Consider the following 26,803-nt stretch of genomic DNA (forward strand, 5'->3'; position numbering starts at 1 on the left):
TCCCCCAATCTCCAGGCTTGCGGCTAGATCCATAGTTGCAGGGGAAATGGGAATTCACTTAAAGATGCCATTAACAGACAGATAGACCTCGGGTTGAAATCTGTCTGTGAAGCTATCAGCGTGTCGGTTGCTCCGGCATTCGCAGCCGTATGGGCACCCTAACCTATTTCAGCTGGTCTTGCGCAGCTGGTCTTGAGCACATGTACATCTGTGCCGCAGGTGGTGTCCTTAACCTCGCAATGTCTGCATTGCGACTTACCCTAGTAATGCTGTCCTGGGGGGACAGTCGAGGTTGGTCCTTCCCAGGCTCGGGCAAGTCCCAATTGTACTCGTCTAAAAGGGCTCAAAAGGCTCAGAGGGGCTCAGATTCCGGCCGGGCTCATTCACGCCCAAGGAAGGCAGCAGGAGGAACCGCTGCCAAGGCGATCTCCTCATGTATTTCAGCTCTCTCTCCCCGCATCCGCGGTTGGTGGCAGAATCTCCCGCTTCTGGGTACATTTAGCTGCCACAGGTCACAGACCGGTGGGTGAGAGACATTGTGTCTCACGTGTACAGGATAGAGCTCTGTTCTCGTCCTCCGGCTCGATTCTTCAGCTCCCCCCCCCCACCCCCCCCCACCGAGCCGATGCTCTTCTGCAGGCAGAAGGAGTGGTAATCCCTGTTCCTCTTCAGGAACAAGACACGGTTTTTTCCTCCAATCTTATTGGGGTGCCAAAAAAGGGTGGCTTTTTTCCGTTCCGTTCTGGACCTAAAACTGCTCACCAAGCACGTGAAGGCCAGGCGGTTCCGGATGTAACCCTCCGCTCCGTCATTGCCTCAATGTCTCAAGGAGATTTTCCTAGCATCAATAGACATCGGGATGCTTATCCCCTCGTGCCGATTGCTCCAGAGCACCAGCGTTTACTACGTTTCGTTATTGAAGACGAGCATCTTCAGTGCGTAGCCCTGCCCTTCGGTCTGGCGACAGCCCTACGGGTTTTCACCAAGTTCAGGGCAGCAGTGGGAGCAGTCCTGCACTCTCAGGGTCACTCTGTGATCCTTACTGGACGATCCACTTGTCAAGGCACCCTCTCAAGAGGCATGCCGACACAGCCTGAACGTGGCGCTGGAGACTCTCCAGAGTTTCGGGTGGATCATCAACTTTTCAAGGTTACATCGGGCACCGACCCAATCGCTGACATATCTGGGCATGGAGTTTCACACTCCCTCAGCGATAGTGAAGCTTCCGCGGGACAAGCAGCGTTCACTACAGACGGGGGTGCAGTCTCTCCTTCAAGGCCAGTCACACCCCTTAAGACGCCTCATGCAGAGGCAGTCACTTTCGCGCAGTTTCACTGCGTCCACTTCAATGGGACATGCTTTGCCAATGGGTTGGGGAGTCGACGTCCCTAGAAAGGAACGTTTCCCTTCTCAGACGGTCAAGGACTCTCTCCAGAGGAGTCCATCCTTCAGATCAATGTTCTGGAAATCTGGGCAGTGCATCTTGCCCTGCAAGCCTTCCAGCAGTGGCTGGAAGGAAAACAGATCCGAATTCAGTCGGACAATTCCACAGCGGTGGCAGACATCGCCCACCAAGGCGGAACACGCATCGCCAAGCCTACCAGGCAATCCGGCGGATTCTGATGTGGGTGGGGGACAGAGCATCCACCATATCCGCAGTTCACATCCCGGGCGTAGAAAATTGGGAAGCAGACTTCCTCAGTCGCCTGGGCATGGACGCAGGGGAATGGCCTCTGCACCCAGTATGGTGTCAGGAAATCTGTAGCCGCTGGAGGATGCCGGACGTCGACCTAATGGCGTCTCGGCACAACAACAAGGTCCCGATTTTCATGGCGCGGTCTCACGAGCAAAGAGCTCTGGCGGCAGGAGCCCTAGTTCAGGATTGGTCGCAGTTCCAGCTACCCTATGAGTTTCCTACTCTGGCACTGTTGCCCAGAGTGCTACGCAAGCTCAGCTCCGCTTGCCGCCGCGCCATCCTCGTCGTCTCAGACTGACCGAGGAGGTCGTGGTCCCGGACCTGTGGCATCTCACGGTCGGCCAACCGTGGGCACTCTCAGACCGGCCAGACTTACTGTCCCAAGGGCCGTTTTTTCCACTGAATTCTACGGCCCTGATCCGGACTGTGTGGCCATCGAGTCCGAGATCCTAGCGTCTTCAGGATTATCTCAAGACGTCATTGCCACCATGAGACGGGCTAGGAAGCCGACGTCTGCCAAAATCTCCCACAAGACGTGGAAGTTATTCTTATCTTGGTGCTCTGCTTAGGGAGTGTCTCCCTGGCCATTTGCATTGTCTCCTTTTTCCCCCCTTCCTGCATCTGGATTGGGAAAAGGTTTGTCGCTCGGCTCCCTTAAAGGACAAGTCGCAGCGCTGTCGGTATTCTTTCAGAAGCGCCTAGTACGACTTCCTCAGGTACGCACGTTCCTGCAGGGGGATTATCACATTGTCCCTCCGTACAAGACGCCGTCAGACCCATGGGATCTGCACAGGGTATTAATTGCTCTCTAGGAGCCGCCCTTCGAGCCTCTGAGGGTTGTTTTCACTTTCTCGACTTTCACAGAAAGTGGCCTTTCTGGTAGCGGTCACGTCTCTTCGGAGAGTGTCAGAACTAGCAGCGCGGTCATCCAGAGCTCCCTTCCTGGTGTTCACCAAGATAAGGTAGTGCTGCGTCCGATCCCAGAGTTTCTCCCTAAGGTGGTATCCCCTTTTTATCACAATCAGGATATCTCCTTACCTTCCTTTTGTCCATTTCATCGATATGTAATGGCTTTGCATTGTTGGATCTGGTGTAGAGCACCCAGAATCTACATTCCCGCACGGCGCTCCTGCGCCGCTCGGATGCACTCTTTGTCCTTGTCACTGGTCAGCGCAAGGGATCGCAGGCTGCAACATCCACCCTGGCTCAATGGATCAAGGAACCAATCCTTGAAGCCTACCGTTCTACTGGGCTTCCGGTTTCATCAGGGCTGAAGGCCCATTCTACCAGAGACGTGGGTGCGTCCTGGGCATTACGGCACCAGGCTACGGCTCAACAGGTGTGCCAGGCAGCTACCTGGTCGAGTCTGCACACTTTCACCAAACATTATCAGGTGCATACCTATGCTTCGGCGGACGCCAGCCTAGGTAGAAGAGTCCTGCAGGCGGCAGTTGCCTCCCCGTAGGGGAAGGCTGTCTTGCAGCTCTAACATGAGGTATTTCTTTACCCACCCAGGGACAGCTTTTGGACGTCCCAATCGTCTGGGTCTCCCAATGGAGCGCCGAAGAAGAAGGGAATTTTGTTACTTACCGTAAATTCCTTTTCTTCTAGCTCCTATTGGGAGACCCAGCACCCGCCCTGTTGTCCTTCGGGATTTTTGGTTGTGTTCGGGTACACATGTTGTTCATGTTGAATGGTTTTCAGTTCTCCGATGTTACTTCGGAGTGAATTTGTTTAAACCAGTTATTGGCTTTCCTCCTTCTTGCTTTTGCACTAAAACTGGTGAGCCAGTGATCCCACTGGGGGTGTATAGCCAGAAGGGGAGGGGCCTTACACTTTTTAGTGTAATGCTTTGTGTGGCCTCCGGAGGCAGTAGCTATACACCCAATCGTCTGGGTCTCCCAATAGGAGCTAGAAGAAAAGGAATTTACGGTAAGTAAACAAAATTCCCTTCTTTTTTATTTTATTTAAAAAAAAGCTTATCTATTTTTGCAGCTGACAAACGTATCCTCAAAAAAAAAAAAGCAGCAAAATCGCATTCCACTCAGACCAATATGACTTTATGGGGCCGCTCCCATGAGCGATTATTTTCTCAGCCCTAATTGGACCGAGAAGTCGCAGCATGCTGTGGATGGAATACAATCCTGTTCCACTCGCACCCATACAAGTCTATGGGGTGACAGAAACCTCACACTGCTCTCGCGTTACAACGGTGTAATGTGAGTGCAGTGTGATGTTATTTCTAGCACCCATGACTGCACCACGAGAGAGGGGATCCGCCCTTCAAGTACAGGAAACCTCCAGAATTAAAAGGGGCGGCACCTCTCCCCGCATCAGTTGGTTTCCTGTCCTTGAACAGGGAGCCTCTAGGGATCCACTGGATCCAAGAAGGTCCTGATGGGCCGAAGATTCAAGTCCGGCGCCCGGCCGGCCGACTCTGGCAGCGGCACGGGTCCTGCTGCGGTCGGCCGAGGTGCTGTGGAGCTGCCGCAGCGGTCCCATGGGGGTCAGGATTGCGTGCGGCGCGCCTGATAGGAGCGCCAGGAGCCTGCGGGGACCAGGTAAGATCCGGTCGGCCGCAGGGCTCTCCCGACGCAGCATACCCACGGGGGTCCTGTCTGCGCGCGGGCTCCTTCCCTCCCCCCCCCCCTTTACCACGGTGTACCAGCGCCTGGGGCTGGGATAAAGGTGGCTGCTGCTGCGCTCCCTGCGGGGCGTCCTCATGGCGGCATATGCTGTGACGCTTCCGGGTGACGGAGCGCCATGTTGTGTGTGGCGGCGGGGATGTCCGGGCGGTGCGCATGCGCAGCGCGCCCTTTCCTATTGGATGCGCGGATGGGTCGTTATCTACCGGAAATGGGGGCGGAGTTGCCAAGGTTATTTTGAAATACAGAGCGGCAATCTTCTCTATGGTGCCTGTGCTCGGTTACCATGGCTGACAAGCAGTCAGCTGCGTCTCCTTCGCCTCCCTCCTCCCCAAAGCCTCCCTGTGATCATGATACTGCCTCCCTGAAGCGGTAGCAGAGAGGTGGCAGGGATGACAGTGTCACCGGCTCGGGTGTCAAGCGTGGGATAACTGATGACCGGTCCTCCAAGCGGAAGAACTGTGACTCTCCTGACAGAAAAAGGCCCTCTAAAGGAGGGAAGTCAGATGATGTCCCTGCTGACCCGGTATAGCCTCTTGCATCTGTGGGTGAGTGCTACCTCATGAGTTCCGCTTCTAACCGGCGGTCGTCTTGTCTGTGTTTTTTATAGGATCGCAGTAAACCTAAGAAGTGTTTATCTAAATCCAGACATAATGAATGTGCCTTGTGCTGTAAAGAACTATCTGGTTCCTGGACTAACGCTGCATTCAGCAGACTTTGTCGGAGAAACAGCCGGGATTTGCCTCCGATCTCCGGTCCATCATACGGGAAGAGGTCAGGGACTCCCTCCGATCCCTGTCTGGGGCGCAGAGTGCTGGGGGTTCTAGGCCCCCTTCACCTACCCATGAGGACTCTAGGTCTGATGGGGAATGTGTTTCCTCTGGCTCTACTTCCCGCTCCTCTTCAGATAGCGACTCAGGGGGTTGCCAGTGCTTCCCAATCGAAAATATGAAGAAGTTGGTTAAGGCGGTGCGGACCACTATGGGCGTCCCGGATGAGAAAACTGAAAAATCTATCCAGGATAGGATGTTCGGGGGCATGGAGCAGAAAAACGACGCTCCTTCCCGGTGGTGGATAAAGTACAGGCCTTAATTGCCCGGGAATGGAAGAGACCTGATAAAAAGCATTCCCTTACAGGCGCCTTTTAAGAGAAAATGTCCGTTTGAGGAGGCCTCCTGCTCCACATGGGATAAGGCGCCAAAATTGGATGTGGCTGTCGCTAAGGCGTCCAAAAAGTTTGCCTTGCCATTTGAGGACATGGGCTCCTTGAAATACCCGTTGGATAAGAAAGCTGATCACTTCCTGAAGAATACCTGGGAAGCTTCTGCCGGAGGACTGAGACCCGCCATTGCGGCTACATGTACGGCTAGATCCCTGACTATATGGATAGACGAACTGGAAGACCAGTTTCGATCACGAGCACCTAAGGAGGAGATTGCTTCCTCCCTCTCCAAATTGCGGGGGGCGGCGGCCTTCCTTGCGGACGCCTCGGCGGACTCCACTAAGTTGGCTGCAAAGTCAGCGTCCCTCTCCAATGCGGCTCAAAGAGCTCTCTGGCTGAAATGCTGGCCGGGGGATCTGCAAACTAAGTCTAAACTTTGCAATATCCCTTGTCAAGGTGAATATCTGTTCGGGCCGGTCCTGGATGACATCCTGGAAAAAGCTAGCGACAAGAAAGGCGGCTTTCCCTTTCCGTCGTTTCCTTCTTCACGGCGGTCCTTTTGGAGGAAGCCAGTTCGCCGCCCCACCCGGCCACGGGATCGGAATGCCTGGTCCGATAGAAAGAATCCGGGAAAGGGGTTCATGTTCAAGGGCCCCTCAAAAGATCAGCATAAGTCGTCCAAGTGACTTGCTTTCCCAGGTCGGAGGGAGGCTCTCTCAGTTCCTTCCGGCTTGGGAAAGGATTTCGTCCAGTGCATGGATCCTGGGCCTCATACGCTCAGGCCTCCGGCTCCCCTTCCATCACCCTCCTCCTCCCCGATTCCTGGTTACCCCTCTGCGTCGTTCTCCTGCGGAACAGCTGGCTTTGGAAGCAGAGGTCCGTCACCTCCTCTTCAAGGGGGTTCTAATGGAAGTTCCCGCACGGGAACAAGGAGAAGGATTCTACTCCACCCTCTTTCTGGTGGGGAAGCCCGACGGTTCCTATCGAACCATCATCAACCTGAAAGCCCTCAACCGGTTCCTTCAAATAGACAGCTTCAAGATGGAGTCCGTGCGGTCCATCGTGAAATATCTGTATCCCCATTGTCACATGGCTGTCATAGACTTGCGCGATGCATATTATCATGTCCCAATCCACTCTCTCTTCCAATGCTTCCTCAGAATAGCCCTCCACATGGGCGGTCGGGTCTGCCACTTTCAATACAAAGCCCTCCCCTTCGGTCTGGCCATCGCCCCGAGAATTTTTACGAAGAAAATAGCAGAAATGTCGGCATATCTGCGTCAGAGAGAGGTCCTTCTGATTCCTTATCTGGACGACTTCTTGATTGTGGGCGCCTCGGCTCGCCATTGTGCGGCCCTTCTACGGCAGGTGCAAGCTTCCCTGCGGGAGTTGGGCTGGTTGATCAACGAGGGGAAGTCCAGATTAATCTCATCCAAGGTTCAGCTGTTTCTGGGACTCACTTGGGACTCCAACACTCAACTATGTCGTTTGCCTCCTTCCAAAATGGAAGCCCTCCAGACCCAGATAGACCGGACTCTGCGGCACCAGCGCATGTCTCTCCGTGGTGCGATGTCCCTCCTGGGCTCCCTGACTGTGGCCATCCCGGCTGTCCGATGGGCTCAGGCACACACCAGGGTCCTGCAGTGGAATATCTTGCAGCATCAGACCGCTCACAGAGATCATCTGGACAGACTCATCATTCTCGACCATCGCACATTGCAGTCCCTCTATTGGTGGCTAGATCCGGTCCACTTGGGCAGAGGGGTGCCTTGGATGGCGCCAGAGCCCGTGGTGGTAACCACCGACGCCAGTCTCTACGGTTGGGGTGCACACTTGGACACTCAGTTCATTCAGGGACGATGGTCTGGAGGAGAAGCTCAAAGTTCCTCGAATACAAGGGAATTGCTGGCGGTGGAAAAGGCGTTAGGTTGTTTCCTGCCGTTATTGCGGGGTCGCCATGTGAAAGTTCTGTCGGACAACCAAGCGACAGTAGCGTATCTCAACCACCAGGGGGGTACTCGCTCCAGGCACCTCATGTCCATCGCAAGCAGGATCATGTCTCGGGCAGAAGCTCATCTGTGCTCCCTGTCGGCAGTGCACATCCGAGGGAAGGAGAACATTTTGGCGGACTTTCTCAGTCGCACCCAGTTTCACCAAGGCGAATGGTCTCTAAATCAGTCCGTTTTCGACAGGATAACGGAGATGCGGGGGGTTCCCGAGATAGACCTCTTTGCAACCCGAACCAACAGGAAGGTTCCCCGATTCTGTTCCCTGGATCCGAGGGATCATCCCCACTCGGTGGACGCCCTATTACTCAGATGGGACTTCCGCCTCGCATATGCCTTCCCTCCGATCATCCTCCTCCCTGCAGTGCTCAGGAAGATACGGGAGGATCGAGCAGCCGTGATTCTCATAGCACCCTTTTGGCCAAAGAGACCTTGGTTTTATTGGCTGACGCATCTGTCCATCACCAATCCGTGGGTTCTCCCGGACCTACTGGATCTCCTATCCCAGGGTCCAGCCTTCCACCCGCAGAACACCAGGTTACACCTGACGGCGTGGCGCTTGAGCGGTCACTGTTAGGCAACAAGGGGTTTTCTCCGGGTCTGATCTCCACCTTGATGCAGTGTCGAAAGCCTGTCACTACTCCGTATTTATGGGCGCGTTTGGGCCAAATTCCTGGCCTCTACGGGTGCGGATCCTACTAAGCCACCCTCTGTCCCGGTTGTCCTAGAATTCCTCCAGAGGGGTTGGGAACTGGGTCTGTCGGTTAGTACCCTAAAGGTGCAAATCTCCGCACTGAGCGCCTTGTATAACCATGGGTGTCTTGGTTCGTTAGGTCCTGTACTAGGTCTAGGCCTCGGTGCAACATGCCACTGCCGTCCTGGGACCTTAACTTGGTCCTTTCAGCTTTAACACTGCCCCCGTTTGAGCCCTTAGATTCTATCTCACTCAAGCATCTGTCCCTCAAAACGATTCTCCTGGTCGCGCTCACTTCCGCCCGTAGGGTTAGTGACCTTCAGGCCTTATCCATTTCTCCTCCGTATACCCAGTTTTTTGATGACCGAGTAGTTTTAAGAACTGACCCTGCCTATTTGCCGAAGGTGCATTCCCACTTCCATAGATCACAAGAAATAGTGCTCCCCTCTTTTTATGCCAACCCTTCTACTCCGGAGGAGATGGGATGGCACTGCCTGGATGTTAGGCGTTGTCTTCAACGGTATCTGTTGGTCACCTCAGACGGGAGGAGGGATAAGTCTCTGTATGTAGTCTTCCAGGGTTGTAGGAAGGGGCTTAAGGCTTCTAAATCCACCTTGGCCAGGTGGATCAGGGATGTCATCTCTGTTGCTTACACGGCCGGGGGTGAAGCCGTACCTCCTGGTCTGAAGGCGCACTCCACGCGAGCGATGGCATCTTCCTGGGTGGAGAGGTCAGAGGTCTCCATTGAGCAAATATGTAAGGCAGCAACCTGGTCTTGTCCGTCCACCTTTTTTAATCACTATCGCCTTGATTTGTCGTTCACCGACATCACCTTTGGGAGACTGGTTCTGCAAACTGTTGTCCCTCCCTAGGTCTTCATCTCTGTAATTCCCTCGTGGTGCCGTCATGGGTGCTGGAAAAATACGTAATTACTTACCGGTAATGTGTTTTTTCTGAACCCATGACGGCACCCTTACATTCCCTCCCTGCACTTAGGTGTTGCTAGTTTGCTTCCTTTTTCGCTCCTCTTCACTGGGCGGTTATGGTGGCGGGATATGTTTTAACGATGTTCCTTGTTTCGGAGGTCCTGTCATGCTCGGTAATCAACTGATGCGGGGAGAGGTGCCGCCCCTTTTTATTCTGGAGGTTTCCTGTCCTTGAAGGGCGGATCCCCTCTCTCGTGGTGCCGTCATGGGTTCAGAAAAAACACATTACCGGTAAGTAATTACGTATTTCGCATCAGCCGGCAATGGAGGAGATGGGGAGATAAATCCCTTCCTCCCCTCCGCAGTACCGGCCCACCTTTCTGCAACTGTGGTCTGATCGGACCACAGTCGCATGACACTCTGCTCCCGCTGTGCTGCGAGTGTGAGCAGTGCCATGTGAGTACTAAATCACCGTGTGGCCTTGGTCTAAGTGTCTAAATAGCCCTGATTCCTTTTATCCGTCAGTTTCACCATTCCCAGTCAAAAAACACCCAAACATCAGCACATTTGTTTAGGAAGCCTATCTTGCATATTTCAAAGTAAAACTTGGTGATCCACATAAGTTTTGGGTCCCCTCACAAGGTGTGCAAGCAGTGTGGAGTTTATGGCTGTGGATGAAGGAACACGTGCTAAGATGCTATTTGGTATACCTATGGTTTGGCAAGAACCAAAAGATCATTCGGCTGCTTTACACGCAGCGAGCGATGTCGCTTGTGAAAGCACCCACCCGTTTGTGCGTCACGGGCAAATCGCTGTCCGTGGCGCACAATATCGCTAGGACGCGACTTCCTAGCGACATCGCTGTGGCTGGCGAACAACCTTTTTTTTTTTTTTTGGGGTGGTTTGTGCACCGTCACAGCAGCCTGCCAGAAGGGGCGTGGCCTCAGCCAACAAAGCTGATACCACGAAGCAACATTTTCTGTTGGCTGAGGCCCTGCACCTTCTGGTCACATGGGTATGACCTCACAGTTGCACTGGAGCAGATAATATATTTATAGTTATTCCCTCACTCTGTGAGGCCTCCAACACACATCCATTAAAAACACGCAAGTGCCGCGAGACACATATTTTCCCTGGTGTGCTAAGTACGTGTCTCGGGTACGTGCGGTCTACGTGTACTATCCGTGATAGCACACGGAGAACCGGTAATTTGCATACTGACGTGGTCCGCGCTGCTGTCCAGGGTTCTGATCTTCGGCTCCAGCCCCGCGCACTCCCCGCTGACGCTGCTTCCGGAGGGGCAGAGATTAGTGCCCGTAACAGCACGCCCACCTCCTTTACACGCTCATAACGAGCGGCGGCCGGCAGGAACATTTTGCAGCGGAAGAATCTGCGGTGCTGGTGGAGGGGAGTATGTGTTTTTTTTATTTTTAAATTAATGACACGTGTTCTCCAGCGTGTGTCACACGGAACCGCATCCACACTACATCCGTGTGGTACGGGTGCGGGCCGTGTGACACCCGTGCTGCCGGAGAATACGTGGACATGTTAGCGTGAGAAAATCACGGATGCACGTAAGTACGGAACGGACACACGTTCCGTTCCAAAATACTTTACGTGTGTTCAAACAATAATGAAAACATAGGTCCACGTGTCTCCGTGCCGCCGGTACGTGAAAAAACTGCCAAACGCGTACCGGCGGCACAGATGTGTGTCGGAGGCCTTAGAGAGTAGTTAGAATTAGCATAAGCATTATACAATCTGTGAAAGGACCTGTGATGTTATACCCATGTGACCTGGTATCCAGCTTTGGTGGCTGAAGCTCCGCCCCTTCTGGTCATATGGGTATGACATCACTGAGGCGGGGCCTCAGCCACCAAAGCTGGATACCAGGTCACATGGGTATGACATCACACAGGTCTTTCCACAGACCGAGTTGTTTGTATAATGCTTATGCTAATTCTAACAGAGGGAGGGAATAACTATGAATATATGATCTGCTCCAGTGCAACTGTCACTCAAGAAGCTGCCGATTTTATAAACTTTACTTTCTTGGGTTTCAAAACCTATAAATCCGAGCTGACCACTACAGGTATGTATAGAATCAGCCTGATAGTGCCAGTATAGCACTGGCTTTAGGTTATAAACGAAAATCCTGGTGATTGGTGCGCTTTAAAGTCAGACATATGTCACTTTATGATCTAAAAACTCTGGAATGCTTCATCACATCCCAGTGCTTTTGAGGCAGTTTTTTCATGATACATTATACTTGATGTTAATGGTAAATTTAAGTAGATAAGTTTTGTATTTAATTATAAAAAATATCAGAAATTAGAAAAATATTTATTTAAAATTTGTAATTTTCAACCTTTTGAATGGTTATCACTAATGCAGATAGTAACACCACATAAAATAATTAATCCCCCCCCCTCACACACACACACACACTATTAATACTCTAGATGAGGTAGTCACTTTTTACTGCAGCAGCTAAGGGGTTAATTGGCCCTGGTCCGTGTCAACACCCGTTTAGTGCACATCTGACAGGGGCTGCGTTTTCACCCATTTGGAGGTTCTACTCTCTCCTTATAATTCAGGTCATTAAAAAGATGTATTGCTGGTCACTAAGGGATTAAAGAGAATCTGTCACCAGGTTTTTGCCACCTAATCTGAGAGCAGCATAATTAAGGAAAAGAAACCCTGATTCCAGCGACGTGTCACTTACTAGGCTGCGTAGTGTAAATTTTATAAAATCACCTGTTTAATCAGCAGATTATCATTACAGGACTATTTGATGTGCTGCAGGTAGTCCAGCAGCTGCATAAGTCATAATGTCGCGGGCGGGGAGGAGGGTGTCAGCACACCGCGCTCACCCCTTCTGCTCGGGTCCGGCAGTTGCTCCTGGTGGCTCGAGCCGTGGGCCGGATCCCGGGGTGTCTCGAGCGACACTCCTCGCCCGTGAGTGAAAGGGGGTGTTTGTTGGGTGTGGGGATTGTTATAGTTCGTGACGCCACCCACGGTTGTGGTGATTGCACCACCGCTGCTCAGTGTGGGGGTCCCGGGGATGGTGATGCGGAGCAGCCAGGTGTTGTGTTGCCCCTCCGTGGGTAGGGGTTGGTGATCCCGGGGCCCGGTGAAGAGATGTGAAGTGTAGGGCCTGGAGGGCGCAGGGACGCGGGGGCAGCGCTGTGCCTTGCGGCACTATGGTACTCACTCAGCCTGACACACGGACACAGTTTGTACGGTAAACCAACGGCTGGTAGGACGGTCCCACAGACGGCTGCACCTGCACTCCCGGTAGGTAACGGTGACGTTTCTCTTCCTTGCACCTATGTTGTCTGATGGTAGCGGTGGATTCCCTCCGGTTACCCGCTCCCCGACTGCAATCTGGGCCGGAGGAGCTCTACACTTTGCCCGCAGGCGCTGGCCCTGGGGAAACTTGTGCCTTGGCGGTGGCGGTGTCTCCCCGGTAATGGTCGGGCTGTTGCCGTCAATCGGGACTTGGTTGCTGGGGGATCTGCGTCCCCGTCACTGACGGATTTGGCAAATCTGGCGACTCCTAGCCTTGCCGGGGTCCGAGAGGCCCCTGCCCTGGTGCTGACTGTCCTTCGGAACACTGCTCCAGACCACCGGGCACACAGCCAACGGGGTCCTTCCAGGAACTTCCAAACTGTCCCCCTCCGAACAGTCACCGCCGTCGCTGACCTTGCTGTTCTGGCCCTACACAAAGCGGGGCTCTCAGGCTTTCTTTCCCTTCTGTCACTTTTCTTGCTTTCCTCCTTTACTACTTTCACTTAACTCCTAAACTGAACTCTCCTCTTTACTCTTGCCCTGCCTGGGCTCGACTTCACTCCTTCCACTTCCTCCTCCCTGACAGAACTGCCTGGTTACTTCCTGCCTCCAGAGCTGTGAGCTCCTTGGTGGGCGGAGCCAACCGCCTGGCCCACCCCCTGGTGTGCATCATCAACCTCTGGAGGAAGGCAACAAGGATTTCTGGTTAGCAGGTGTGCCTACCTGGAGTGTGGGGTGTGGTGGTGTTGTGACCTGTGTCCCCTGGCTTGCCCAGGGCGACACAATAACACGGCTCTACATTGAAATAACTGCTAGATCTGCAGCAGAAAAAAAATGTAGATTCATTGAAATAACAGCTCAGTAAGTGACACATCACTGGAATCAGGGTCTCTCTCTCTACATTATGTTGCTCTCAGATCGGGGAGTACAAACCTGGTGACAGATTCTTTTAATGGCTACCTCACTTTACTACTTGCACATTTTGACTTGGGTTTGCAGAAACAAAATGGCTTTAAATAAATGTTATATTCAGGTTGGGGTTTTTTTTGTTTTTTTTTCATGAATTTCCAAATTTCCAATGGATGTACATTTTGTATGGTTTTAGATCAGAGTTTGCTGTGGTGAAAACTGTTCTCCAGTGTAGACTTGTATGAACTGGTCTTTAATAAAGCTGATTTAACCCCTTAGTGACGGAGCTAATTTTCACCTTAATGACCAGACCAAATTTTGCAATTCTGACCAGTGTCACTTTATGAGGTTATAACTCTAGAACGCTTCAACGGATCCCGGTGATTCTGAGATTGTTTTTTCGTCACATATTGGACTTCATGTTAGTACCAAATTTAGGACAATATTTTTTGCGTTTATTTATGAAAAAAATTGAATATTGGCAAAAATTTTGAAAATTTTGCAATTTTCAACTTTTGAATTTTTATACCGTTAAACCAGAGATTTCTGTGACACAAAATAGTTAATAAATAACATTTACCACATGTCTACTTTACATCAGACCAATTTTGGAAACAACATTTTTTTTTGTTAGGAAGTTAGAGGGGTTCAAAGTTTATCAGCAATTTCTCATTTTTACATCAAAATTTACAAAACCATTTTTTTAGGGACCACATCACATTTGAAGTGACTTTGAGAGGCCTAGATGATAGAAAATACCCAAAAGTGACACCATTCTAAAAACTGCACCCCCCAAAGTACTCAAAACCACGTTCAAGAAGTTTATTAACCCTTCAGGTGCTTCACATGAACAAAAGCAATGTGGAATGAAAAAAAAGCAAAAATTAAATTTTACCTAAAAATGTTGCTCTAACCCAAATTTATTCACTTTTAGAAGAAATAACACAACAAAATGGACCCCAAAACTTGTTCCCCACTTTCTTATGAACGCGCCAATACCCCACATGTGATCAGAAACCTCTGTTTGGACAAATGGGAGGGCTCGGAACAGAAGGAGCAATATTTGAATTTTGGAAAGCAAATTTGGCTGAAATAGATTGCGGGCACCATGTTGCATTTACAGGTCCGCTAAGGTACCTAAACAGAAGAAACCCCTCACAAGTGACACCATTTTGGAAACTAGACCCCTCAAGGATTCTATCTAGGGGTATAGTGAGCATTTTAGATCCACAGGTACTTCACAGATTTTGTTAACGTTACGTTGTCATATTGAAAATTTTAATAATTTTCTCAAAAATGTTGCTTTAGCATCAATTTTCTCACTTTTTCAAGAGGTAATTCCAAAAATTTGACCTCAAGGTTTGTTAACCACTTTTTTATGAGCGCGGTGATACCTCACATGTGGTCTGAAACCTTTGTTTGGACAAATGGGAGGGCTTGGAACGAAAGGAGCAATATTTGAATTTTGGAAAGGAAATTTGGCTGAAAAAGATTGCGGGCACCATGTCACATTTGGAGGACCCCTAAGGTACCTAAACAGCAGAAACCCCGCACAAGTGACCCCATTTTGGAAACTAGGCCCCTCAAGGAATTTATCTAGATGTTTGGTGAGTACCCTGAACCCCCAGGTGCTTCACAGAATTTTATAACGTTGAGCCATGAAAAAAAAAAAATAAAATTTTACCACAAAATTGTTATTTCAACCAGGTAGCTTTTTTTTTTACAAGAGTAAAAGGAAAATATTCAGCATAACATTTATTGTGCAATTTCTCCTGAGTTTGGCGATACCTTATATGTGGTGGAAATCAACTGTTTGGGTGCACAGCAGGGCTCGGAAGGGAAGGAGTGCCATTTGACTGCAAAATTGGCTGGAATCAATAGCGGACGCCAGGTTGCATTTGGAGAGCCCCTGAGGTGCCTAAACAGTGGCTGTCCCCCACAAGTGACTCCATTCTGGAAACAAGACACCTCAAGGCTTTTATCTAGGTGTATAGTGAGCAGTTTGAATCCACGAATACTTCACAGATTTTGATAAGCTTAGGTTGCCATATTGAAAATTTTCATTTTTTTCACAAAAATGTTGCTTCAGCATCAAATTTCTCACTTTTTCAAGAGACAACAACAAACCGTGGACCCAACAGGTTGTTATCCAATGTCTTATGAGCACAGGGATACCCCACATGTGGCCAAAAACCTCTGTTTGGATAAATGGGAGGGCTTGGAATGGAAGGAGCACCATTTGAATTCTGGAAAAGTTGAGATAAATTGCGCGCACCATGTCACATTTGCAGGGCCCCTTGGGTACCTATACATTCGAAACCCCCCACAAGTGACTCCATTTTGGAAACTGGATTTTATTCAGGAGTATAGTAGCATTTTGAATCCACAGGTACTTCACAAAAATGTTGCTGTAGCAACAAATGTCTCACTTTTAGGCTATGTGGCCATGATCCAGCGACACGGCATCTAGTACACAGTGTCAGCCTCCTGCAGAGATGTGAGTGTTGTCCACGGGAGAACGCAGCTGCCCATGCCCACGATTTGGGTTCAGGCCGCTGTGGAGCTCTATGCTACCTGCAGAGAACACTCATCTCCGCAGCATAAATTGACATGCTGAGGCTCGGGAAGCTGCGCCACAGGTCGGTTTATGCTGCGGAGAAAAGAAGCACATTGGGCATGGGATTTCTAAAAATCCTTCCACTGTGCTTCTACTGCACAATGCAGCGTTATGGACGCAGGGAAAACACTCTGCGCCCAAAACGCTGCAAACCCTGATTGTGGGCGCACAGCCTAAAATGCTACAATGGATGAATGGATAGATGTCAAACAAATATAACGTCCCACCCCCTGCATATTCTAAGCTGGCGCCCTTTAGTGCCTTTCATGTGGCACTAAAGGGTGCCTAGCCTTGTATTTAGCCCCCCAAAAAATTAATTAAAATAAACGACGTGGGGTCCCCCCTATTTTTGATAGCCAGCTAGGGTAAAGCAGACAGCTGTAGCCTGCAAACCACAGCTGACAGCTTCACCTTGGCTGGTGATCAATTTGGAGGGCTCCCCAGGCGTTTTTTAAAAAAAAAAAAAAACGTGGGGTCCCCCCAAATTAGATCACCAGCCAAGGTGAAGCAGACAGCTGGGGTCTGGTATTCTCAGGGTGGGAAGAGCCATGGTTATTGGACTCTTCCCAGCCTAAAAATAGCAGGCCGCAGCCGCCCCAGAAGTGGCGCATCCATTAGATGCGCCAATCCTGGCGCTTCGCTCCAGCTCATCCCGCGCCCTGGTGCGGTGGCAGACGGGGTAATATATGGGGTTGATACCAGCTGTAATGTCACCTGGCATCAAGCCCTGGGGTTAGTGATGTCACGGCATCTGAACAGATACCCGACATCACTAACCCAGTCAAGAAATAGAAAAAAATAAAGACAAAAAAAAAATTTATTTGAAAAAAAACTCCCCGAAACATTCCTCTTTTACCAATTTATTGTAAATAAATAAATTTCGGTCGCTGTAATCCATTTTTGAGGTCCCACGCCGTCTCTGGATCTTCTAGAATATGGGGGGCACGTTCAGGGAACGTATCCCCCATTTTCTGGAAGAGCAAGCTCTCCATGAGCAGTGTGGGTGCAGTAATCTGAGAATACTGCACTCACACTGCCCCGGTCCAACCTAGGGCAGAGTGACCTGCAGTAACCTCATTCCAGAATATGAGGGGCACGCTCACAGAACGTACCCCCCATTTTCTGGAACAGCAGCCTCTCCATGTGAGGAGTGTGGCTGCAGATCACTGCACTCACCCTCCCCCGGTCCACAGTGGAGCCTGTGCATCAGCGACGTCAGCAGGATCCCTGCTTGCAGGGATCCAGCTGACAGCCGCTGTCTGCGCATGCGCCGCCAGCATTCAAGAGAAGGAGGCGGCGTGATCGCGGGGCCGGAGCACCAGCAGACAGGTAACGTATGACCGGGGGCTGGGGGGGGTGACGGAGGGTGACGGGGGGACCTGGGGACAACTTTCTGCCGCATGTGACGTGTCACATGCGGCAGAAAGAGTAGGATGAATGCGGCCGCCATTTTCCACGCTCCGGAGGGGGGGAGGGGGGAGGCGGCTCTGGAGAACCGGAGGGGGCTCCGGTGACCAGAGGGCTCCGGTGTACCGGAGGAGGGGTCAGGGGGAGGACATTTCCCTCCGATCTGAAATGTTTGATCATTTCAGATCGGAGGGAAATGAATGCAGAGGCGGCGGCGGCGGGAGTTTTCAGCGCGCGTCGGCGCCATCTTGGATTTTCCGGAGGGGGGGTAGGGGTGGTGGGGGGACTCTCCGGTACCGGGGGCTTTGGGGGCACTAGAGGATTATATTTATTTCTCATCTGACATGTTTGATCACGTCAGATGAGAAATAAATCAATTTTACCGGCCATTTTTTTTTTTTTAATGTTGTCGCCGGTATACGGTGTATACCGGCGATCGCATTAACGGGGTCCAAAAAAAACACCCCGATTCATAATCTTGGGGGTCTCAGCTACCTCCGGTAGCTGAAACCCCCGAGATTTTTCGTCACTGGGGGGCGCTACAAGCTTTTTCCGGCCTGACGTCTCAAGACGTCGGAACAGAATAAGTACCCTGTTTTTCCGACGTCTTGAGACGTTAGGCCGTCGCTATGGGGTTAAAGAAAAAATGGTGTACTCCTTCTCTGGAATAATAACAAACTTTTATCACATTTAGTCTTAATTTCTTTAAATATTGCATGTGTTGGTGCCTTGTATGACGCAGGAGAAATGTCCCATATCGGACAGCATTTAAAGGGAATCTGTCACAAGGATTTTGCTCCCCCACCTGAGAGCAGCATAATGTAGTGACAGACCCAGATTCCAGTGATGTGTCACTTACTGGACTGCTTAACCCTGCTGTTCTGTTCCCATGTACTATACACTTGTATTGCTCCTGGGTCACTATGACCCGGTTTATTAAATCTTGATTTTTAGATACTCTAACGCAATTATTTTTATACCTTTTTGCTTACTAGACTGTATGGGAACATGTTAGGAAATAAAAAAGAAAAATGAAATTGAATTTTTTTTTTTTTTTTTTTATATTCAGAAAAAACGTAGTAATAAGCAAAACGAAAAATAGCAAACTACACAGATGTAAACCGCCCCCCCCCCCCAAACAAGGAAATCAAACATTTTGTAAAAAAAAAAATTAAAGATAATAAACACTTCAATTTGAACATTCACATGGTAATATTAGTTTATGTATTCTTGCATGAAGAACAATAAACATGGGCTTTGCATGAGAATTTTTGGCATCCAGAACATGTAAGACTTGTTTTATTATCACAAGAATAAGGGCAATAGCTTTTCTTTTTACTCTTGAAGCACCGCTGGTAGAGGCCTTGGGGTTAGAAGTGGTTGAGGAGGCCATGGTTTCACTTTCTTAAAGGTTGTGTCACACACAGCGATGGCGACAACGACGTCGCTGCTAAGTCACCATTTTCTGTGACGTAGCAGCGACGTCCCGTCGCTGTGTGTGACATCCAGCAACGACCCGGCCCCTTCTGTGAGGTCGCAGCTCGTTGCTGAATGTCCTGCTTCATTCTTTGCTCGTTGCTCTCCCGCTGTGAAGCACACATCACTGTGTGTGACAGTGAGAGATCGAGCAGGGAGCCGGCATCTGGCAGCCTGCGGTAAGCTGTAACCACAGTAAACATCAGGTAACCAAGAAGCCCTTTCCTTGGTTACCCGATATTTACCTTAGTTACTAGTGTCCGCCGCTCTCACGCTGCCAGTGCTGGCTCCCTGCATACGTAGCTGGAGTACACATCGGGTCATTAACCCTGGCTAGGAGTGCAGGGAACAGGGAGCCGGCACTGGCAGCGTGAGAGCGGCGGACGCTAGTAACTAAGGTAAATATCGGGTAACCAAGAGAAGTTATTTCCTTGGTTACCCGATATTTACCTTAGTTACGCTTCCACGCGTCGCTGGGGGCTGGTCGCTGGTGAGATCTGCCTGTTTGACAGCTCACCAGCGACCATGTAACGATGCAGCAGCCATCCTGATAAGGTCAGATCGCTGGTCGTGATCGCTGCTGCGTCGCTATGTGTGACACCACCTTTATTTAGCAAAAAAAAAAAAAAAACCATTTGGATACCTTTAGAGCTCAGCTTTACAAAATAAGGGCCTCTTACACAGCGCGTTCTGCGCAGAATATACACGTGTAGTGCACACCTAGTGATCTCTCTGGATGCGTTCTACATTTTAGTATAGACTGTGCACCAAAAATAATCAATATAAAGCCATTTTATGGTGCGCAGATCTCAATGCATACACCCAGCAGATCGTGTGTACGACACCATTGATATAATTTAGGAAATAAAGAAAATTTATATACATTAGTAGATGGAATAAATAGACCCATCTGAGGTTATAACTCCTTTATTTCACTGAAAATATGGCCTCTCAGCTGTAAAAAATGATGCCGGGTCACTATGACCCGTACACAAGTGTACAAATCGGCGTAAAGCTAAAAGTAAACACACACACAAAAATACCCATAGATAGGTCTCCACAAATGAGGAAAAGTCAAGTAACCTCAAGTTTTAGACACTTCGGCTACTTTCACACATCCGCTATTTGCTCTGCGGCACAATATGGCGCTCTGCAGAAAAACCGCAACCGGTTTTTTTGCCGCCGGTTGCGGGTTTTTTTGCATAGACTTACATTAGTGCCGTATTGTGCCGCATGGGCTTGCGGTCGGTCCGGTTTTTGCCGCATGCGGCAGATTTAGCCGATGCCGCGGCCGGATGAAACGTTGCCTGCAACGTTTTTTGCTCTGGCAAAAAAAAACGCATCGCGCTGCATCCGGCCGCTGCGGCGCATTTTTCAATGCATGCCTATGGACGCCGGATGCGGCGCGATGCGGAAAAAACGCATCCGGCCGCCGCATGCGGTTTCTTCTACTGCGCATGCTCAGTAGCGTGCCACAACTGGAAAAAAACGGACGGGCCGCATATAAAAACTTATGCAAAGGATGCGGTGTTTTCGCCTCATCCGTTGCATAGCTTGCACAGCCGGATTGAGCCGCACTGCTCAAACCGGATGTGTGAAAGTAGCCTAATAGAAAAATATCTACAGGGCCACAAAAAATTGTCTACGGGTCACTATGACTCGAACAGAACAGCAGGGTTAATGTAGTTTTGATCTGCTGATTGGTGGTTTTATCATTACAGGACTACTTGGCGTGCTGCAGGTAGTCCAGCATATTGATGAGTTCTGTATCACTGCCAGATCTGCCGCAGAGAAAACATTGATTGATCAAAATGACAGCAAACGGCTCAGTAAATGACACATCACTGGAATTAGGGTCTCTGTCTCTATGCTGCTCTTAGAGGGAACAAAAAAAAAACAAGTATTTTTGTTTGGGTGACAGCTTTACACACTGCAGTGTTGGGAATGAGATTTGTTGAACAGAAGTGAAGGTTTTGTCTACTTACAGTAGCACAAGATAACTGACACAAACTACTGGTGCTTGGTGCATCATGGTGGAGCTAATTACTGTATTTTTCGGGTTAGAAGACTTTTCCTACCAAACAGTTGGGAGAAATATTAGGGGTGCATCTTATAACCCAAATGCAGCTTACTGGGGGGGGGGGGTTACAGGAGGCAGGGGAGATGCTGCAGGTGGTGAGACAGCGGCGGCCACTCTCTGCTGTGCGGACTTCAAATAATGTGTGTGTGTGTGTGTGTGTGTGTGTGTGTGTGTGTGTGTGTGTGTGTGTTATCTGCACCGCCTCCGGTCTAGTGATCACCCATCAGTGAACATTAGGAAAATGGTGGCGTGTGCGCAGATGAGATCTCTGCTTGTCATTGAGCTGATAGTGTGTGTGTAGATTGCACTGACTTTTCGCACCATTTCCACTGCTGAAAATTCCTGGATGTTTTCTCTGCCTCACAGCACTGCCAAGTATCTAGGACACCTGCAGCACCATCGCCTTACTCCACTGCCGCCTGTGACCCTGCTCCGCCACCGCTGCCTCCCCTCTCCCCCTCCAGTAAGACACCACTGGATTATAAGACTGCGCTCCCCCCTCTAAATTTGGGGTGCGTTTTGTAATCCGGGGCATCTTATAAAACAAAAAATATAATTCACCTTCCCAGCTGCTGGTTTTGCATCTCCTCCCTTCTCTGGCTCTATGAAGCCAGAGCTACCAATTTCAGAAGAGAGGAGGGTGAAGATGGAGGGGAAACAAGCAGTGGAAAGGTGAATTTAAATGATTAGCTCCGCCATGATGCACAGGTGCCTGTACTTGGTGTGAACATTCATCCTGCGCTGAGAATCCTTGAATCCTTTAACGGTAGGTGTATCGCGTTTTTTTATTTTTGTATTAAAAATAGTGACTATGATATCAAGTATTTTTAATATAAATTTAAAATCGCTGCTTATTTAGTTTTTATTTAATTCTAATTTTACTGAAGGCACTGGGGGCTGCCATGCTGGATTTGCTGTGTGTTTAACGACAGTTACTTCTTTATGGAAGCCCCTGTGCATAGAGAACAGTGGTCGGGATCCAACCCCATTTAGTAACGTTAGAGTAGGCGTCTGCTGTGACCTGGTCGCGCCCCCTGGGCTGTCCAGATGACAGCAGAGGGAGGAGATCAGCGCCATCATTGTGGAACTCACAGCGTATGCTGTTTGCCCCGCTTTACCCCTGTCAACCGCCGGGATGTGTGAGTAGAGGCCGCCCACCCTCCCTTCCCCTCCCTCCGCCGTAACCGTCTCCAAAGACACCCCCTCCCTCCACTCTACCTAGCCCCTGTTCTGCCCGCCGCTGCTGTGTGTGTTTGTGTGCCTCTGCGTGTGGGTACCGGCGCCCTTCCCCCACCCCCACCGTCCGCCTGTCGGCCTGTGTGTACCGGTGATGATACTGTCTGCACAGCTGTGTATCTAATCCTATCCTGTGTGATACTGTCTGCTGAGCCGTGTATCTAATCCTATCCTGTGATACTGTCTGCAGAGCTGTGTATCTAATCCTCTCCTGTGTGATACTGTCTGCACAGCTGTGTATCTAATCCTATCCTGTGATACGGTCTGCTGAGCTGTGTATCTAATCCTCTCCTGTGTGATACTGTCTGCTGAGCCATGTATCTAACCCTCTCCTGTGTGATACTGTCTGCTGAGCTGTGTATCTAATCCTCTCCTGTGTGATACTGTCTGCTGAGCTGTGTATCTACTCCTCTCCTGTGTGATACTGTCTGCTGAGCCGTGTATCTAATCCTGTCCTGTGTGATACTGTCTGCACGGCTGTGTATCTAATCCTATCCTGTGTGATACTGTCTGCTGAGCCGTGTATCTAATCCTATCCTGTGTGATACTCCAGCTGTCCTTGGTGACACTTTAGACATTTTTGGTCACCAACAAAATGGCTCTGCACTGTGATCCTAAATTTCATTCTCTGTTATCCTTTGGAAACACCCAGGTTGGGAGGGGGAGGTGACATCACACACACAAGAGCAGACTCCGCCCACTATTTCTACAGTAGGATTTCTGTAGTATTTCAGAAGCTGCTCCCCCTAGTGTTTCACAGTGGAAAATATCAAACTTATTAATTTTTTTTTTTATTTTGCTCAATTAAAAACAAATATTTAAATAAAACATTAATACATTTTTTCAGTTATTGAATTTTTTTTTTTTTTTTTTTTTTTGGACGGCACCTTCCCTTTAACCTCATAACGACGGCCGTACGACTTAAAGTGGCGGCAAAACAGGGTACTTATTCTGTTCCGCCGCTTTAAAGCGGCGGCCCGAAAAAACCCTGTAGCGCCCCCCAGCGACCGAAAATCTCGGGGGTTTCAGCTACCGGGGGTAGCTGAGACCCCCCAGATTATGAATCGGGGTGTTTTTTTTGGACCCCGATCATGTGATCGGCGGTATACACCGTATACCGACGAACACATGAAAAAAAAAGAAATGGCCGGTAAAACTGATTTCTTTTTCATCTGACATGATCAAACATGTCAGATGAGAAAGAAATCTAACCCCCTAGTGCCCCCAAAGCCCCCGGTACCGGAGAGTCCCCCCACCCCCACCCCTACCCCCCACCGGACATCCAAAATGGCGCCGAAGCGCACAGAAAACTGCCGCCGGCGCCGGCTCTGCAGTCATTTCCCTCCGATCTGAAATGATCAAACATTTCAGATCGGAGGGAAATGTCCTCCCCCTGACCCCTCCTCCGGTCCACCGGAGCCCTCTGGTCACCGGAGCCCCCTCCGGTTCTCCAGAGCCACCACCCCCCTCCCCCCTCCGGAGCGTGGAAGATGGCGGCGCACAGCGCGCGGCCGCCTTCATTCTGCTCTTTTTGCCGCATGTGACACGTCACATGCGGCAGAAAGGTGTCCCCAGGTCCCACTAGGTCACCCCCCGTCACCCCCCCCCCCAAGCCCCCGGTTATACGTTACCGGTCTGCCGCTCCGTCCCGCGATCACGCCGCCTCCTTCTTCAATGCTGGCGGCGCATGCGCAGACAGCGGCTGTCAGCTGGATCCCTGCAAGCAGGGATCCTGCTGACGTCGCTGATGCACAGGCTCCACTGTGGACCGGGGGAGGGTGAGTGCAGTGATCTGCAGCCACACTCCTCACATGGAGAGGCTGCTGTTCCAGAAAATGGGGGGTACGTTCTGTGAGCGTGCCCCTCATATTCTGGAATGAGGTTACTGCAGGTCACTCTGCCCTAGGTTGGACCGGGGCAGTGTGAGTGCAGTATTCTCAGATTACTGCACCCACACTGCTCATGGAGAGCTTGCTCTTCCAGAAAATGGGGGATACGTTCCCTGAACGTGCCCCCCATATTCTAGAAGATCCAGAGTCGGCGTGGGACCTCCTCCAAAATGGATTACAGCGACCGGAATTTCTTTATTTTCAATAAATTGGTAAAAGAGGAATGTTTCGGGGAGTGTTTTTTCAAATAAATTTTTTTTTTGTCTTTTTTTTTTCTATTACTGACTGGGTTAGTGATGTCGGGTATCTGTTCAGATGCCGTGACATCACTAACCCCAGGGCTTGATGCCAGGTGACATTACAGCTGGTATCAACCCCATATATTACCCCGTCTGCCACCGCACCAGGGCGCGGGATGAGCTGGGGCGAAGCGCCAGGATTGGCGCATCTAATGGATGCGCCACTTCTGGGGCGGCTGCGGCCTGCTATTTTTAGGCTGGGAAGAGTCCAATAACCATGGCTCTTCCCACCCTGAGAATACCAGACCCCAGCTGTCCGCTTCACCTTGGCTGGTGATCTAATTTGGGGGGGACCCCACGTTTTTTTTTTTTTTAAAAAACGCCTGGGGAGCCCTCCAAATTGATCACCAGCCAAGGTGAAGCTGTCAGCTGTGGTTTGCAGGCTACAGCTGTCTGCTTTACCCTAGCTGGCTATCAAAAATAGGGGGGACCCCACGTCGTTTATTTTAATTATTAATTTTTTGGGGGGCTAAATACAAGGCTAGGCACCCTTTAGTGCCACATGAAAGGCACTAAAGGGCGCCAGCTTAGAATATGCAGGGGAATGGGACGTTATATTTGTTTGACATCTATCCATTCATCCATTGTAGCATTTTAGGCTGTGCGCCCACAATCAGGGTTTGCAGCGTTTTGGGCGCAGAGTGTTTTCCCTGTGTCCATAACGCTGCGTTGTGCAGTAGAAGCACAGTGGAAGGATTTTTAGAAATCCCATGCCCAATGTGCTTCTTTTCTCCGCAGCATAAACCGACCTGTGGCGCAGCTTCCCGAGCCTCAGCATGTCAATTTATGCTGCGGAGATGAGTGTTCTCTGCAGGTAGCATAGAGCTCCACAGCAGCCTGAACCCAAATCATGGACATGGGCAGCTGCGTTCTCCCGTGGACAACACTCACATCTCTGCAGGAGGCTGACACTGTGTACTAGATGCCGTGTCGCTGGATCATGGCCACAGAGCCTAACAGTGAGACATTTGTTGCTACAGCAACATTTTTGTGAAGTACCTGTGGATTCAAAATGCTTACTATACTCCTGAATAAAATCCAGTTTCCAAAATGGGGTCACTTGTGGGGGTTTTCTGATGTATAGGTACCCAAGGGGCCCTGCTAATGTGACATGGTGCGCGCAATTTATTTCAACTTTTCCAAAATTCAAATGGTGCTCCTTCCATTCCAAGCCCTCCCATTTATCCAAACAGAGGTTTTTGGCCACATGTGGGGTATCCCTGTGCTCATAAGACATTGGATAACAACCTGTGGGGTCCACGGTTTGTTGTTGTCGCTTGAAAAAGTGAGAAATTTGATGCTAAAGCAACAGTTTTGTGAAAAAAATGAAAATTTTCAATATGGCAACCTAAGCTTATCAAATTCTGTGAAGTACTCGTGGATTCAAACTGCTCACTATACACCTAGATAAAAGCCTTGAGGTGTCTTGTTTCCAGAATGAAGTCACTTGTGGGGGACCGCCACTGTTTAGGCACCTCAGGGGCTCTCCAAATGCAACCTGGCGTCCGCTATTGATTCCAGCCAATTTTGCAGTCAAATGGCACTCCTTCCCTTCTGAGCCCTGCCATGCGCCCAAACAGTTGATTTCCACCACATATAAGGTATCGCCAAACTCAGGAGAAATTGCACAATAAATGTTATGCTGAATTTTTTCCTTTTACTCTTGTAAAAAAAAAAGCTACCTGGTTGAAATAACAATTTTGTGGTAAAATTTTATTTTTTTTTTTTCATGGCTCAACGTTATAAAATTCTGTGAAGCACCTGAGGGTTCAGGGTACTCACCAAACATCTAGATAAATTCCTTGAGGGGCCTAGTTTCCAAAATGGGGCCACTTGTGCGGGGTTTCTGCTGTTTAGGTACCTTAGGGGACCTCCAAATGCGACATGGTGCCCGCAATCTTTTTCAGCCAAATTTCCTTTCTAAAATTCAAATATTACTCCTTTCGTTCCAAGCCCTCCCATTTGTCCAAACAAAGGTTTTAGACCACATGTGAGGTATCACCGGCCGCGCTCATAAAAAAGTGGTTAACAAACCTTGAGGTCAAATTTTTGGAATTACCTCTTGAAAAAGTGAGAAAATTGATGCTAAAGCAACATTTTTGAGAAAATTATTAAAATTTTCAATATGACAACGTAACGTTAACAAAATCTGTGAAGTACCTGTGGATCTAAAATGCTCACTATACCCCTAGATAGAAGCCTTGAGGGGTCTAGTTTCCAAAATGGTGTCACTTGTGAGGGATTTCTTCTGTTTAGGTACCTTAGCGGACCTGTAAATGCAACATGGTGCCCGCAATCTATTTCAGCCAAATTTGCTTTCCAAGATTCAAATATTGCTCCTTCTGTTCCGAGCCCTCCCATTTGTCCAAACAGAGGTTTCTGACCACATGTGGGGTATCGGCGCGCTCATAAGAAAGTGGGGAACAAGTTTTGAGGTCCATTTTGTTGTGTTATTTCTTCTAAAAGTGAA

General features: G+C 49.8%; 1 protein-coding gene across 2 annotated transcripts in view; it reads left to right on the top strand.

Annotated features, from left to right (window-relative positions):
• The window catches only part of CSKMT (citrate synthase lysine methyltransferase), a 43,888-nt gene that overhangs the window by 5,066 nt on the left and 12,019 nt on the right, over window positions 1–26,803 (top strand). The window contains exon 1 of one of the 2 annotated variants that reach the window (XM_075325550.1): window positions 21,620–21,675. The exons of the other annotated variant lie outside the window; for it this stretch is intronic. The gene's annotated coding sequence lies outside the window, so the exon portion shown is untranslated. Of the gene's footprint in view, window positions 1–21,619; window positions 21,676–26,803 lie in introns of those variants that run through there. 2 annotated transcript variants of the gene reach the window in all.

This window comes from Anomaloglossus baeobatrachus, chromosome 10, assembly GCF_048569485.1.
Source record: "Anomaloglossus baeobatrachus isolate aAnoBae1 chromosome 10, aAnoBae1.hap1, whole genome shotgun sequence".
In the NCBI taxonomy this organism is placed as follows: domain Eukaryota; kingdom Metazoa; phylum Chordata; class Amphibia; order Anura; family Aromobatidae; genus Anomaloglossus; species Anomaloglossus baeobatrachus.